This window comes from Sinohyriopsis cumingii, chromosome 12, assembly GCF_028554795.1.
Source record: "Sinohyriopsis cumingii isolate HCF-2022 chromosome 12, ASM2855479v2, whole genome shotgun sequence".
Classification (NCBI taxonomy): Eukaryota; Metazoa; Mollusca; class Bivalvia; order Unionida; family Unionidae; genus Sinohyriopsis; species Sinohyriopsis cumingii.
The window spans coordinates 122,385,110-122,393,104 of NC_142972.1; positions in this window are offsets into that span (position 1 = coordinate 122,385,110).

Below are 7,995 nucleotides of genomic sequence, written 5' to 3' on the forward strand. Positions count from 1 at the left end.
AAATGACTTTACGGGTTTTGCTTTCTTTGGGTATTTACCGGTTTGGCCTTTTTTGGTATTTTGACTCTGAGAGATGGCTTGCAAGTTTGTAAGAGAATTATCAGTCTTATTACTATTAATATGATCAATCACAAGTCCATTTTCGATTAATCCGTTAAATGCTTCAAATACCACCCTGTGAACATGGTACTTCTTCTTTCCGGCACCAAACATCAGATACCCCTGATTACTTACGGTACCAACCGGCTTCTTCAGTTTGCGGTTTCTAACAATGCCGTCGCGAGATGCCTCGTAATTGACGAGCACAGGATGCGGCTGAAATTCTTGGTCCATTTGTATAATAATACTACTTGTCTAATTTATTATTTGGTTTAATTATGAATCTTTCAACGTAGTCCTGGGGGGTTTTGATGACGAAATCGGCGGTGGGGTCAATGACGGCGTTTTTAATTCGCTTGTCATAATAGCGTTTTAGTTCCCTGTATCGCTTTCCGCCACAATTAATACACAACTGCGATTTTCCTCTTACACCGACGTGGCAAACCAAGCACGGTAGGGGGCCAAGAGAACCATTACGAACGCTTTGTAAATGGTATCCGCAGAATTCACCTCTACATGATTTATTGCACGGGGTTGTCGACCCAATCATCAACCATTTGCAGTGATTCATTATACTATATTCTTTCATTTAAATACTTGTTTTAATTATATGGATGAGTTCGAGAGATTAGCAGCAATTAAACCCCGGAAAAATATTAAGTTCAATTTCGATAGAGTCCTCAAGGACACACCAAAAGCGTTAATAAACGATAGAACCCTGTTGAGTAAAATACGCGATTGTATCGATGAATTCAAGCGTGATGGTGCATCTCATAGTTGGTCAACATTTCGAATTGATGGCGTTGTTGATGCTACCATGAACGACAACCGCGCAGCAACGATAATATCACAACTTGACGGTAAAAGGTATTTCTTCAGAGTAAAATTCATTGTCCGGGTGGAATCAGGTAATTGGATCATACGTGATAAATTTGAACCAGTTCTCAGCGACATGAAAACAGTCATTGTTAGCCGCGACTCCAAGCCGGGGCTGTTAACCGGAATTGACAGACCATACTATGAACGAGCGTATCCTGAAACAGCAGTTGTTTATGGAATATACCCGTTAAATAAGAAACCTGATATCGGAAAACTGAAACCGATGAAACAGTCAACTGGGATAAATTGTGTAGCAGAACGAATAATAGAGCATTTTACAAATGCGTGTCAAGGAAACAAATTGACTGATTTACGACGTAGCAAAATCAACCAGTGGGAACTAACCGTAAAAGAGCGTGGAGCAACCATCAGCGACATAGCGAGATTAGAAACATCGCTGAGATTTCCAATAACCGTTACAACGATAACCGGTGAAGTATTATACGAATCAAAGTACAAATCAAATGGGGCTCCAATCAAAATTATTGATCATAACGAACACGCATGGACGCCCGCGATCACAATATTTCCACGGGATAGAACAGTAAAGTATATACCCGAAGAATTCCTGGGAGAACAATTCTCCAAGGACGGTTTTCTCGCGGAGAGGAAACTATTTGATGCTATTGCTTGCTTGTGTAAAAATGACCCTGTATCAGTGTGGTTACTTCGCAGCGCTGAAAACGATGCGGATACCTTTGATCAGTTTGTAAGACCAAACGGTGAATTATATCGCACTGAAGCGTTTCACAACAAGATGAAACAAACCGCCATGGAATTTGAGGAGCATGATGAACAACTGCTAACAAATTGTTTTACGATTCCATCGGTTGTAGCTCATGTTGCAGCAAGGAAAAATGCGTGGAGACCAACGCGCAAGGAATTTCTGCCGGATGTACAATCCAGTTGTTTGGAATACTATCACGGTGGACTATGGAACACTGAATACAACCGCGACGCTATGATCTCGGTTGATATGGTTGCCTGTTATCCAGCGAGTTTTCTCGGGTATGGATCCGCCGCTAAGTACTTTAGACGATTTGGACACCCCAGACATGAAATGACTCGTGTTGCTATTAATGGACCACTGCCTGATTTTGATTTAACCGGATTCGCTCGCATAGTATCATTTGAATTCGCGGCAGGACTCCATCGCTGTTGTTATATTTGGATCGGTAGACACATGGCTGAAAAGAAGTGGCTGCCAATAGCGCTGCTACGGTATATGATTGATTGTAGCATGCTTGTATCGTTGATTGTCAGTGACGCGATTATATCATACCGGGCGCAGACTGAAGTCTGGTTACCAGAACCGGAGCGTCTAGATAGCATAATTGACGAGTCCAGAAAACACATTGATGCCGACGAGGAATATATCATCGAATGGTCCAGGAGGATATTCAACCAACGAAACCGCGAGGCAAAAGATCTCGGTAGAAGAATAATTGGTAAGTTCACACAAGGTGGAAAAAACCACGACTACAAACGATATTGCTCACGGCTGATTATAGATGACGCAGAATATGATTTCGTAATCAAGGACGCAGTGGCAAAAAATAGATACGTGAACTGCAAAACAGCTTTCTTGTCCAATGGAACAAAGTTGGGTACAGTTGTTACCTACAGCGATGGAGACAGCCCGGCATATCCACATTTGAGGGCGTCTATGCTGGGGTACGCCGCTATCAATTTATTCTCGATGATAAATAGATTTCCCGACACCGCGGTTAGAGTAGCCGTTGATTCATTTTATATAGACGTAGCGTATAAGGGAAACTTAGCCGAGTTTACTAGTCCGGACGAGAGTTGGGGTATATGGAGAATTAAAAACGAAATACGACGCGATTATTCCCCGTCAGCAGATGTCACCGTTGAAAATAATTACTTACGCGGTGATAATTTATCAGAATGGTCTAATGCACCACCGTGTTCTGATCCAATTTGTAGACACAAAACAGTTTATTTAAGCGGCTGTGGCGGGTCAGGAAAGACGACTCGGGCAATTGAATTATTTCGAACGCGGGCAAGTATAATCGTGCTTACACCGACCCATAGACTAGCGCGAGAAATAAAACAACGAAATGTTGACGCCGTTACTTATCACAGCTTTTTTCGATACAGCGGTGGTGAGTGGACTCCTGATCGAATGGGTGAAAAATTTATTCCTGGGGTTATCATTTGGGATGAAATATGTACTGTTTCGTTAGATGTTTTACAAATGTTTCTTGAGTGGTTGCTGCGCGCGAATACAGCGGTGATCATGTGTGGCGACCATGGTCAACCACCACCATTTGTCGGCGAGGGTCCACATGATTGGTTAAAGGGTTTTGTGGACTATTATGAAGAAACCGATACTGATTACCGAGCACTTGATGAACAACTGCGCGGGGTTAAAAAATTAATCAGATTACAGCCGGATAGAATTCAGTGTGAAATAATCCGCGAGGTGATTCCGGAAACACCGTTAAATGAATTCTGGGAAACATGGAGACCAAACGATTTGATTGTAGCGAGTAGAAAGATAGTCAGGGACACACTTCAGCGGAAGTTGTTTACGTTGCATAAGGAAAAGTTTCCAACGCGTCCAGTGCCGTTATGTTATAGACCCGCGGACACACGGCGGCAGAACATTGAAGTTGAAATTCCAGGCCTGACAGCGTCAGGGACAGAAAAACAAATTCTCGTGCTGAATGATATTGTGCTCGTTGATATCAGCGTCGTCGAGGACGCGCTACGTGCTAATAAATCCCCGTGGACGCTAGGATACGCAACAACAATACATTCCTCGCAGGGACTAACCATCACGGACACAATTGTTTGGATGGTTGATAATCGCATCGAATGGTCAAATCTAGTCTATCTTGCAGTGTCCAGAGTACGAAGGATAAATCAGCTTCGAAGAATTGTTATTGACGGAGTCACTGACGGAGTCGCTGACAAGGTCAGTGACGACAAAGTCACCATCGATGCAAGCGTCATTGATAGAAAACTCTCGGGTTACCGCCAACAGGATAAAAAAAAACAGCGGCGTTTTGATATTGATGCCGAATTAATAATCTCGCTACGACAACAACAGAATAATCACTGCGCGAGTTGCAATTGTATAATGAGTTGGCGTTATTCGGATAAAGACACTCGCCAATTTACCGTGGATAGGATCGATAACAGTCTCGGTCATGTCAAAAACAATGTGAGGTTGACCTGTCTTGAGTGCAATAGACGCAACGGCGCTAGTTAAGACCACGCGGGGGTAATTGAGTATCGTCAGGTATCACTTGTAGTTGCTCGCGTGTAAATCCACGCTGAGGAGCAGTTGAATCCAGTCTATAGATCGGTGGTCTACCAGTTGATCGTGTTATCGTTGATATGTTATGTGTGGTAACACTCCAAATAGGATCAGTAGCTCTTTTTTTACCGCCTTCAAGCTCTCCTGGTTCATACAGATATCTAACAGTGACATCACCGAGAATCGGCTTGGAAACGCTATCTATTTTTGATCTTCCGGGTATATACTTTTCTTTAATCGCGTCGCTGGGCTTCATGTTGATTGCTCGGGTAATCTCATTATTTAACGCGGCAATTACACCTGGCAACCTTTTAACCCATTCACGAGATCGTTTTTCTTGGATGAATTCCTTCGCGTATTGATATCCAAATAACCGTTCAGCGAGAGTCCGATTGAATCGTTCAACAATTGCCTGATCACGATGTAGCGCAGTATGACCTCGTCGTATCGCGACGCTATGATGTTTCAGCGTTGATAAAACAGCGCCGCGAAATTCACTACCGGGATCAACTTGTAATAGATTTGGCCAGCGCAGAGGGCCTCTTCGATAAATTCTTTCAAACGCAGCGGCTACTTCAGTTGCCGACTTTGTTTTTAACGGCTCCGCTTGTTTGTATCGACTCGCAACATCAACTACGGTTAGCGCGTATTTGTAACCGTTGTCATGCGTCAGAAATAGTATATCAGCCTGATGAACTTCATTAGGTACGCTGACATCAAAGCGCGAGAAGTTGATTTGTTTAGGCGGTGGTAGATAGATTTGCCATATAGCCTGTTTGGATAACCAATTAACCGCAGTGGTCTTTGTTACCTTTGCAGCGCTTGCAAGCTTACCAATTGCGGCCTTCCCCTTCCAGTATCCTCTCGGAGAATAATAGATGGAATCCATGTTGTTATTATAAACGCTATCGTTTTCAATTACCAGCGCGAGAAGCTCCGCTTCCAATCATTAATTTACCTTTCATAGCCGATTTTACCAACCATGAGGCCAATTTTTCTTTGAAGGATTTATCAGGAATAGCATTTAGCGCGTGAATTAATTTTACATCCGCGATATGACGCTGTTGCAGATCGCTACTTTTGTAGTAAGCAACATCATGAGCATGACACGCCTTATCGATAGCGTTTATTGGATACTCACCGGGTTTGGGCTGATTTTGATCATCGAGTCTAATATCTAATCGTGTTCCGGGGCCACAGTAGTTATATCCTGGGAGGTGCTTTTCTCCTGGATACTTTGCCCACGGTGTTCCGGGGAGTTTTGCCAATTTGGCTGCGATGTCACCTCCTCGCTTTTTTTTAAAACATCTCCGGGTCTAATAGAAATAAATCTAAATTTCTTTGTACCGCATTGTACACACTTACCAGTAAGCGCCGATCTGTTATTTCTTGTTGTAGCGGTTGTCATATCATTTGTTCCAGTACGCACTCTACACTTCACACAATATAGATCCATAATTTATGTATAGAGATATGAATATAATTGATTTTTCGGCGACTAAAACAAGAGAACCAGTTAAGCATGTTGCAGCGTTACCAAACTCGATCCGGATGATTATCATCGGACCATCTGGATCCGGCAAGACGCAATTGTTACTCAATTTAATAATGAGATGGATGAAGTGGGATAAGTTGTATTTGGTTGCTCCTAGCGTAGATGATCAACGATGCTACGAGGTGTTGAAAGATTTCAACGAGAATGCATCAGCGATCGCTAAAAAAAATGTTATTGAGTTTATTACGGATATCAATGATGCACCGGGTATTGATGATATTGATGGCGACGTTAACAATCTAGTCGTGTACGATGATGTTATGTTAGACAATCAAAAAAACCCAGCTAGGATATTTTCCAGAGGCAGGCATAAAAACACTGACGTGATATATGTCACTCAACGATACACTCAGATTCCAAAAGTAATTAGAGACAACTGTAATATTCTTGCTGTATTCAACGGCGTTGATACACACACGCTACGAAATATTTGGCAGACATGGTGCGGCGGTGACATGGACTTTAATGTTTTTCGAAACTTTTTTAGTCATGCTCAGTCGACCCCACATGGATTCGTAACGATAAATTTACATGATCCTCGCACACGATATCGTATCGGACTTGACCAAATATTCGGTTAGTTGTAAATAATTTTCATTGTAAATAACCACTTAGCAGCAGAGGGGGCGATGACATCGACGCGGGACGCCCGATGATTACCACGGGAAAACACCAACGAGATGTTGTGGCGAAATATAGCGTTTTCGAGCAAAAAACGCTAAGGCTCCATTTGCCAAACGGAGACTTTATTTTTTTTTTGTTCGAAAAGTGAGATTTCGAAGGAAGGCTCTATTTGTCGTTTTGAGGCCTTAATCGAAATTTGTCGAAAAAGTTGTCGGACTCGCCCCCTCTGCTGCTGTTTTTGCAGTATATTGTACATTTGATAATGTCCGTGTAATAGATATCCTATTTTGTAATTGGCCACATTAAATAGATTTCATATAATACCATGTAAGTCGATTCAGCTTAGGTGCTCTTTAATTCACTAGTCAAATGCTGTCTTTGTGGGAACAAAAGTCCATCCAACTTTTACTTCACTTGAGAATAACGAATTTATGTTTTGAACAGATAATTGTCACCAATATTTCATAATTATAAAGCTACGCGCTTGATAAATCAGATGTATAGATCCTCCAAAGATTTGATATTCAGTTTCATTTTCTTCAGATCGATTATCAATCAAATATATTTTTTCATTAACATATCTCTATTTATGAGGAGAGGTAATATTAAAGATATTACAAATTATATAAATTACTTAAAAATCTGTATTAATGTTTGTTGGATCAAAAAATTTATTAATCATGGGATAATGGTATTTTACATTCAGGCAATAGTTTTTGTATTTCAAAGTGAATGCAAAACATATAAATTGATTTTACTAACTCTGGTATACTTGGACCAGATAAATGATAGTAAGATATTACTACGTCCTGATATTGATATCCATACTGTCCAGTTTAATTAATTTTACCAACATTTCATTTGATTCCCTGGTCTATATCAGTTCACTGACGCATTATTATAAAATTTTAAAGTGTAATTTTCTAAACTATTTTGGGGGAATAAAAGTATTTCTTTGCTGCGCTGTATATATTTATATTTTTTATTGTATTTAATATTTTTGTTATGAACTGCAAAGTGTTAAAATGAGTTGCAGGACAATAATAAGGGGCAATAATTGTTTGAATTTGATAATTGTTTAAATTTGATAATTGTTTAAATTTGATAATTGTTTAAATATAAAATCCATTTATTTGACAAAGTTACTTACAATCACTTGAGTAACATTAATTATTCGAACTTATCCATTAATGGGTAACTTTTGTGATTCTCCATGCCCCGACATTTTTAATATAGCTTAATAATTTATAATTTATTTATTCTTTTAAATAACTTGTATTTCCGTAACTATCTTCAATGTTTATATTTAAATATTAAAGTGACTGTCATGTTTTGTTTAGATTACTAGGTTAATTTGTGACCGTTGTGAGATCCGATTCCTGAGTTCTATAGTATAAACTAATAATCACTAATCTTTTAAATTTAGGATATAACTTTTTTGCTTTGCTCTCTAGTGTTTGTTTTTTTTTGGCTGTTTTTAGAAAAATATGCCTATATTTTACACAGAAAATTGTGGTGGTTGTGTGTGTGTTTGTGGGGGTTGGTTGGTCAC